The sequence below is a fragment of the Alligator sinensis genome, unplaced genomic scaffold, assembly GCF_000455745.1.
Source record: "Alligator sinensis unplaced genomic scaffold, ASM45574v1 scaffold289_1, whole genome shotgun sequence".
NCBI classification, from domain to species: domain Eukaryota; kingdom Metazoa; phylum Chordata; order Crocodylia; family Alligatoridae; genus Alligator; species Alligator sinensis.
In genome coordinates, this window is record NW_005841881.1 from 4,232,576 (window position 1) to 4,242,451 (window position 9,876).

Genomic DNA, 9,876 nt, shown 5'->3' on the forward strand with positions numbered 1-9,876 from the left:
TCTCCGCGCTTCATTTTCTACATTAATGTGTTTTGGCCCCCCAGGCAGAAGGTGTTATACAAGTACAAAGATTATTTACTGTAAGAAGCCCACAAAACTGAAGGTGATGAATTTGCAAAATCCATAGTGTTCAGAAACAAGCAAAGAACAAAATAGATTCAATAAATAGAAACAAAAAACCAAAGAGCTATTATGGGATTGGAGCAAGCTCTTTTCTGTTGGCAGTTTGGGCCATGCAATATATAGTGCTGCAAGGGTGGATATTTTTTGTCAAAGGAGTTGCAAGTCACTTTTAAATCCAAAAATTTGCCTAGACAGAGCATTTTACCCCTGCTACATTGACTTTGCTCCATTCTGAAACAGGACAAAGTTGCACCAATGCAGACTGATGCATACCAATGAAGTGTATGTACAGAAAGGGTCTGCATCAATGTAATTCAGATAGCCATGTTATGCTGGTGAGGAAATCTTCCTTGCGGGCAATCCTAGGAAGTAATGTTGACCTTAATGGACTGACACTTATTGTCTTGAATTTTTTTTTTTCTGGAGCTGAAAATAAATTATCCAACTTTAATGTGACTTGGGTTGTATAGGAAACATCAATAATCAGGCTATGTAGACTTGCTGCCATTTAAATGTTCATTGCCTTGTATGAAAGGCGATCTGTATTCTTATAAAGAGGCAAAATAAGAGGAGTACTTCCATCCCCACCTCTCGAATAAAGAGGTTTCTCCTTGCAACCACTCTTTCCATATGCAATACAAAGGGCAACTGAATCCTGGGCTGGTAGTAAAAGATTTTCCTGTGGGTGAGGATGTTAGGAGTGGTTTCCAGTACCAGCTAAGGGCCTGGATTATTCAGTAATTGTTGGCATGCATCAAGGCAGGTATTTTGCTTGCCTGCATTTCCTTTCTCCCCATGACTATTAATGGTACCATGGTATAAAGAGGGATGGATGTTAGTTCCAGAATCTCGGCTAAATTCCATATGGCAAATTCTATTCTGTGTGTCTGACTCACCACGGGGTTATGAAATGTTCTTTGTTTTCTGTCCCGGAAATGAAGGCAGTGTAAAAGTGTTGTGCTGCTATGCCTGATCCTTGGTTCTACTTTATGAATCTAGCCCTTTTAAGATGGTTCTCACTTGCTTTTCTTTTATATAGTCAATGCTTAAAGTCTCCCTGGATTATTGTCTCTTCTGGATATATGTAACAGTATTAGATATTTGGTGAAAGCATATAAAGGTGGAAGGGGCGAGGGGAGAAATCCTAGTTTTGTTTTTGTTTTTTCTTTTTTGATGGTATATCCAATGTCTATTGACTAAGACTATGATAAAACCAGAAGAGGATCTCTGTATTTTGCTTTGGCTGACTTCCTCATCCTAAAAGGCACTTTGATTTTCATGGAGGAAATTGCAGTGGAAAGATTACATAAAGGGGTTTATTTGAGTGAAAGTTGATTGAGAGAGCTCCTTTCTAAACAGACTGGGCCCTTTAGCTTTGTATTATGCATTAAATGAGTTTCTTACTTTTCCCTCTTATACTTTGCTCTTGCTGTGAATTGGGGGTGGGGGGGAATGTAACAGTTCAATGCACCATGAAATCTCAGACACATCTCCAGGAGTTTTTAAATGAGAACAGAACTATGGAAGGGCTGGACAGCTCTAATTTTAGGAAGAAGTGAATTCTACCTCTTGATCACTGGTGCAAATCCTATCCTGGGATTGGATGACCAAGAATCATTACTTGTCCAGACATACAACAGCAGCCACATGGTCCAACTGGAGGATGATGGGTAGGGACCTACTTAAATTGTGGCTTCCCAATTTTTACAGAAACTGTGGAAAAAGTGGTGATATCTGCAATCATTGCAAAAAATGGCACTGACCACAATTTCCCAGGAAATCAACTGGGGAAAAAAACAATACAAATAAAATGTTGGCTCCCCAGTGGGAGCCAGTGGTTCTCGCTGCTGTTGCAGCCTGGCCTCAGCCTGCCTGGGAAGGGAAGGTGCTGGCTGGTGGGGTGGCACAAAGGGCAGCAGCAAGACAGCAGCTGCCCCCTTGTGTCTCTCCACCAGTCAGTGCTGAAGAGCAGGGCTGTATGAAGGGCAGCCAGCGGTCAAGACGGCAGCCGTCCCCTCAACCCTCATCCCCCTCTGCCAATCAGCACCCAGGGGTGGGGCCACCATAAAATGACTGTGGAATTGGCTCTTTGGGACATGGCCAAGCTACAAAAATTGCTGTCCCTTGCTGTGAGTTATGCAGGTCCCTAATGTTGGGGGCTAGCAATTCACCCCTGCTCTTCTGCTGGTTCTAATAGGAAATGGGGCTGGGGTAGAGTGAACAAGAGAATGGTTGCTTTATGCATGATTTTTTTGGTGTGGAGACTCAAACCACCTCCAAGGAAACAGTGTGAATTGGGAATGGCTAAATCCAAAGTACAAGCAGCAGGGAGGAATCAGTAATGATGAAATGAGATAAATCATCTTCAAGTGGAAGAATTAAAGGTCACTTGGGACTTAAAGTGTCTATCAGAAGACTGTACCTTCCCCTTCATTAATCTTAAAGCATCTGCTATTAGTAAGTTTAATTATTGTGAAAGACTAGGAGATGCAGGAGTTCCCTTGCTCCTACTGTCCATTGGAGTTAAGGCAGGATTTTTATGTTTGGTGCTATGAACAACAATGTCCCCCTTGTTCTAATTCCTTCTCTAGAGTCTCCTCTTTTCAGATGCTTCTAAACAGTAACTCTCCTGGCCTTTCTACTCCTTTACTTTGTAAGTGGTAGAATTTTATATAGGATGGGAAGCCGGTCATTGCTCTCCATGCTGCAGGGCTGCATATCAGCAATCGGATTGGTATTGGCTGATATGGCTTGTTAAAAATCAGCCATCAGTACTGGCCAAAAAAACTCTCTATCGGTGCATCCCTGGTTCTATTAGCTTACAGAACTTCTGTGTGCAAAATATGCCTTGCTAAAGGGACCTAAGTTTCTTGTAGCACTTCCATAGTGAGTTGTCTTGAACCTTTAGGAATACTAGTAAAGCATTCATGACTGTACAACTTCCCAGTCTGTGAGTATAAGGTAACAACGCACCTCAGCTGGACACAACTTGAACATGGTGATATTGTCAAGTTATGTAGGTTTTGAACAAAAGTTATCCTCTCCTATGCTTAACAAGGAAACAATTATCCTCTGTTTATTCCCATCTTGTGCAATGTGTCTGACCAGGTGAAATCCTTGAAACACGAGGTGGACTGAATGCTTGCAGCTAGGGTTGTCAATATAACAGTGCTCCTGATTCTCTTGTCCAGCAGACTGAGTTGAAGTATTTGCCAGCCATAAACATATGGAAGATGGATATAGCTTCTGTGTGGTTGATTTTTTTTGTTGAGTTCCCATCTGTGCCAACTATGACTTTATCTGTGACTATTGGGTATTCTCAGTGCTAGCTTCTGCACAAATACTGGAGTATATTGCAGTTGCTAATGTATTTCTAAGTACAATCCATATTATTTTCTATATTTTGGCTTTCAATACAGGAATAGATGTAGTGTAATGGGCACAACTGGGACCTAGCATGTGCTCAGTTCCAAATCCGATCCAACTAGTACTTTTATTACTCCCTTCCTATATGCTGGGCTCATCACTGATTTCTGGGCAGCATTGTGACCAGAAGCTGGTTATTTTGCTTGTTTTCCAGCTATAAATTAAGGACACATGATACTTTCCTTTATCACAGGGAGAGAGTAGGGTTAAACAATGGAATTTAAACTGTGACAAAATAGTAAGTACTATAATCTCTGTGGTGTTTTGGGGGTTTTCTTGGGGGTGGGAGAAAGGTGGTGTTTTGTTTTGTTTTTTCATCACATGTCCACATCTTGTGTAATTGCTAACAATCAAACCAACCAAGCAGGTCTCAAAAGGCAGGATTTGACTGTTCTAGAGACACAGGACTACTGATGTTAAGATGAGAGTGAACCAACTGGTTGAATTTTTTGGTGTTCTAGTAAAAAAAAAACAAAAAAACCTCCTTGCAAAAAATTGAATTTTAGATTATAAAACCACAGGAAAAACTAACACCCCTCCCCCCCGCCGCCCACAAGGCTTTTTTTCCTTCATTTAGCCCTCTTGGTTTCACTGCCAGTACTTCTGGCAAAGTCATATACACTCAGGTATGCAGCTAGCACAGTTTTCTAAGATTGACACCCTCAGTCAGGTCTTTACCTGGGGCAGCACAACAGCCAGATGCAGCTTACTCGGGGTCTGTGGCAAAGGCATAGTTTAACTCCAAAACGATTGCCTTACACTCTTACTCTACTAGAGTAATTTATTTTTGCAGAACAGTAGTAGTAGTAATACTGGTATTACTACTAGCAAACCCTTGATGACTAAATCTTAATTCAAGCATTTTTAATCTCTCACCATATTGGCAAACTTTTATGTATGGAATTAATTTAGTGTGAAATGCAAATAGCACGTTTTAGGGGAAATATACATAGGTTTGATCACACTATGGGGTGGGTGACAAAGCATTACTCCTGATGTGACTGAATGAATGTAAAATCCATTTGTCAACTACTCAATAAGGTAAAGTGCTGGAGATATTTAACAATCTGCTTTGGTGGTGTGCATTTTCTAATTTATTGGATGCTTGCTTCTTTCATAAAGCAAATTATGTATCATTAATCTTTCCAGGAGCCTGATGTCCTCGAGTTAATTTAGTGATTATTTTCTTAGATAATATACCTGCTAGGAAAATAGTAGTTGATCAATACAGGAAAATAATCTTGTTGTCAATGACTTGTGTTTTTGTGTAATCTGTTTCCCTCCACATACATTCCCACAGGCACTTGAATACATTTTGGGGTGAAAACTTGTTTAACAAACTCTGAAATTAATACTTGTAGAATTTGAGACTATAATGGGGGAAATGATTGATCTGTTCCCACTACATACATGCACCTCTAAATGGTGGGAATTAGTGATTCTACACAGGCTTCCATGCACCTAAACCCTCAAACAAGGAGGTTCTCAAAACATAATTAGTGCCTTATTTGCTACTGAGAGCTATGGTCCCAGTTCAGGAAAAGTTAAACTTATGCTTAACTCTTTGCACATGTGTTAACCCTACAAAGTGGAAACTGCTTAAGGGAGCGAATACATGTGCTCTGGGGCCTTCTAATTGGAATGTGCTGGAGCAGATTCAATTAATCGAGGTGGCTGGAGCATTCTAATTAGAGCAGTCCTGCAAGCATCACAATCACATGTGTTCAATGTCGCAAAATAGCAGCAGGGGCACTTTAATTACAGCTAGCCAAATGGCCTTTAGTTAAAGCGCCTCCACTGTCATTTTGAAATGCAGGACACTGAATAAACACAATACTGGGTTTTTTTTTAATTAAAATGGCTCTCTGGGAGTTGATCTAATTAAAACACCTCCCAGAACACGTGTATAGACACCAACTTGGTTTCCAGAATCAGGCCCTTTTTCATTGGCTCTCCAGACTTTCTCACTTTTGGCATCTGAGGAAATTTCTCTTCTTCCAGACTGAGTGTTGCTCTTACAGGCTGGTTGACATGTGTTGGCAATGAAAAGGAAGCAAGGGATGGATTTCAAGGAAACCAAGAGCCAATAGAAATTTGAGGTGGTTTGGATAAAATAAGAACAAATCCTTTTCCCCAAAACGCAAAAGATGATATTTTTGGTTTGTTTTTTTGTTTTTTTCTTAGGTTCGAGAGAGCTCAGTGATCATAGTACTACTACCTCTGAACATGTGAGTTCAAATGGGGAACTAGAAATGAAGCTTTGCAAGAGAAGCTGTTCTTGTCACTTTTCCATGCCAAGGGGACTTTTTTTTTTTTTTTAAACTGTTCTCTAGAGATTTGCAGCACAATGTGGCAAATAAATCATTTGTGCAACTTCAGTGAAGTCAATGGGCCAAAACCTGCTTTCCATTATCCTGATTTATACCAGAGTAAATGAGCACAGAATTTACCCAATGTTCTTATGTCACTGAAGAATTTCTTCCAAGAAGTTCTGAGAAGTATCTGAACTGTGGGTAGCTATATGCAGCTGACTTCTGAACTGTTGAGGTTCACTCATCACTGAGTCTAATGTGTTCCAGAAATAGCTGTTTTCCTCTATGTGACCTTGTAGTTTACAATGCCTAACTATTTAGAGTCTTATTTCACACCTATCCATTTAGATGCCTTTGGGGTATACACCTTAAGTGACTGAATTCAAAAGACTCCAACTTTCTTACTTTAGTTTTACAAATATCTATTTTTTGCTCCAACTAGTTGGCCTCTCAGACCTCCTTTCTCTCAGTAACCTGAGATCACTATAGGCTATTATCCTAGAGGATCAAAGGACATGTGCTTTTGTGATGGAGTTGTCTTTAATCTTGTATCAGCTTTGGTAACAGAATCTGCACAGAAAGAGCTGAACCTACTGGGGGCTTTGTGATGCACGGTGTTATTTCATTATTCTCTCACCTCGGAAGACCTAATTTGGGTTATTTCATGAGAAATGACAATGGGAGGGGGGATTTTTATATAACCTTTTGAGATCTGTAGATAACAGGTGCTACCTACCTGTCAGTTGTACATGAGATATAGCTAGAATGGATTAAGGAATAAGGACTAGGTCCATGAAGGGACTTAAGCACATAAGCGCCATCTAAGTCCAAAAATGACATCCTCAAGATTCCTGCTCAGCTGCTATTTAATTAAATAAGTAGGTAAGTCTTGACAGCCCTGAATATCTCTAGGTGTATAAACTCCATTCAGGTCCACAATTTAAGCATTCCTTTATACATGCCATCTTTAGGGCTCAGTCCAGATTGTGCTCTCAGAGCATGCATGACACAAAGCATAGCTGGAGGAAAGGAACTGCCCTTTGTGCCTATAGTTCAGTGGTTAAAGTACTTACAAAGGCTGTGAAAGACCCCAAATTCACTTCCTCCCCTCTTCTACCAGAGGGGATCTGAACCTGTATCTATGTCTTTCAACTATAGGGTATTCTGTGAGGAAGTGTTCTTAGTACCTCCTGTTGAACCAATTCCACTTTATGGAGAATTGTATTCCTTGAGCCAGATGGTAGAGTGGAAAAGGGAAAGCATGGCTCACTAGCTCAATACTGGTTCAGTTTTCAAGGAAAAAGTAAAGCTGAATACTAGTCTTTGAATATTACATATCAAATATTCATTGAAGTAAACTTTTGTTAGTGTAGGGTTTGGAACCCATCAGCTCTTTCCCAGGCAAGTGCCATAAAATCTAATCTATTGAGTCATGTTCACCTTCTTTCTTCTACTGAACTTGGAATTATTGTATGAATGGCTAAGCAGCTTCAACAAGAAACATTAAGAAAGCCCTGCTCAAAAATACAGTTTTTATAGATCCCATGCAGGATGAAGGTTCAAATCTCCTCCATGCAGGAAGACACTGAACCCTGGGTTTCCAGCAATGTGGAGCACCAGTCTACACACTGAGCTACTGGATAAAATAAGGACAGCTCTATTCTTTTCCTCTGGTTCATTTACCAGAAATGCAACTATGACAGATTTAACTCCAGGACAGAGTTCATTGCTTCCTGCAGCCCAGAGCTAGGAGTCCAAGTTTTGGAAAGGGGTGGAGCTTAAGATACTTCCCTCAGTATTTTGTTTGGCTATGTTAGGCAGCACTTTGCTTAGCATGCTGGCTCTTGTAGTTCCAGTTCCTAGATGCCAAATTCTCTCCATACATGTATTAAGAGCCTGCATCTCTAACACTGAGTTGTGGATTACAAATGATTTGGATGACGATATTGAGAGCATGCTTAGCAAACATGTGGGTCAGTGTCGGTGTAGTTGCAGACGTTCTGGAGGGCAGGGCTAGGATCCAAATTGACCTGGAGAAACTGGAAAAGTGGTGCACCATCAATCAGATGAAATTCAACAAAGACAAGTGGGAAGTACTGCACTTGGATGGAATAATTGCATATACAAATGCAGGTTGGGGAATGACTAGCTAGGCTGCAGCTGTGCAGGGAAGAACCTGAGCGTTGCAGCAGATCATAAGCTGAATATGAGCCAACAGCATGCCCCCCCTCCCCTCTTTATACAAAAAGCCAACACTATACTGGGTTGTATTAACAGGAGTGCTTGTAAATCAAAGGGGGGGTGATTCTCCTGCTCTGTTCGGCACTGGTGAGACCTCACTTGGGAGTACTGTGTCCAGCTTTGGGCCCTACATTTCAAGAAGGATTTGGACACATTAGAAAGAGTCCAGTGGAAAGTGACAAAAAAATGCTCAAAGGCCTGGGTAGAATGACTTATGGGGAAAGGCTGAAAGAGCTGGAGTTATTTAGTCTGGAGAAGAGAAACTGGGTGGGGGGGGATTTGATAATAGTGTTCAAATAACTGAAGGGCAATTATAGAGAGAATGCATGTAGATTACTCTGTGGCCTTAGAATACCACTTTAGGAACAATGGTGTCAAATCTTAGTAGGGGAAATTTAGGTTGGAGATTAGGAGGAACTTTCTGACTGTGAGGCTGGTCAACCATTGGAACAGGCTGCCTAGGGAAGTCATGGAATCTCCATCCCTGGGAATTTTCAAGGGTAGGTTAGACACATTTGGCTGGGATGATTTAGTGAGGAATGATCCTGCACTGAGCAGGGGTCTGGACTAGATGACTTTTGAGGTCCCTTTCAGCCCTACGTTGCTATGATCCTAAGATTACCCTAGGCCAGCAGAGGCCAATCTCTTTGCTCGGTATTATGAGGGTGTAGCCAGGCCTGCAGTAGGTCACAATGAGTGACCTGGGAGTCAGCAGGGCAGGGGCACAGGTTACTGGAGAGTCAGGTCAGAGTTGGGTTTGGCACAGCAATGAGCATGGGAATGAGTTCCAGGGGAGCCAAGAGGGGAGATCTGAGTGATGCAGTCTGAGCTTTAAGTTAAGGTCAGGAGTTGGAAAACAGGTGCTGAGTTCCAAGGACCATCTGAGATCAGGGTCAGGAAGCCAAGCTGAGTCAGGATGCCAGGGAAACCAGAGAGCAGGGCCAGCACCCAGGTTTAAGAGAGATCCAAGATCAGGGTCAGGAAAAGCCAAACCCAAGTCAAGAGCCAGGAGAACAAGACCACCGTGAATGTGAAGCTTGCCAGAACAGACTGAGGCTATGTGAAGACATACCTGTAGCCCGAGGCTTCATCATAAGATGTTGAGTGGGTAAGGTAACTATTAGGGTGAAAGTGCTAGACTTTAGGAAAGCTGATTTCAATGAACTCAGGCGTTTAGTTAAGGACGCACTGCATAGTAAGAGTTTTGAAGAGATGGGAGCCCAGGAAGGGTGGCTGTGCCTTAAGGAAATGATCCTTCGGGCACAGAGGGAGACAATTCCAATGCAGGGAAAAAGGGGGAAAGGGGCCAGGAGGCTTCCTTGGCTGACCAGAGAAATCCAGAGCAGTCTACGGGCTAAAAGGGGGGCATATAAAAAATGGAAACGGGGAGAGATTGCTAAAGAGGAGTATACCTCCTCTGCTCGCGCTTGTAGGGAGGCAGTTAGACAGGCCAAAGCTACCATGGAGCTGAGGATGGCATCCCAAGTAAAGGATAACAAATTGTTTTTTAGATATATAGGGAGTAAAAGGCAGGCCCAGGGAGGAATAGGACCCCTGCTAAATGGGCATAAGCAATTGGTGACGGACAGGGGGGACAAGGCTGAACTCCTCAACGAGTTCTTTGCCTCAGTGTTCCTAAGTGAGGGGCAAGACAAGGGTCTCACTGGGATTGTAGACACGCAGCAGCAGGGCGCCAGACTACCAAGCGTAGACCCTGAGATGGTGCAGAGTCACTTGGAGGAACTGGATGCATTTAAGTCAGCAGGCCCAGATG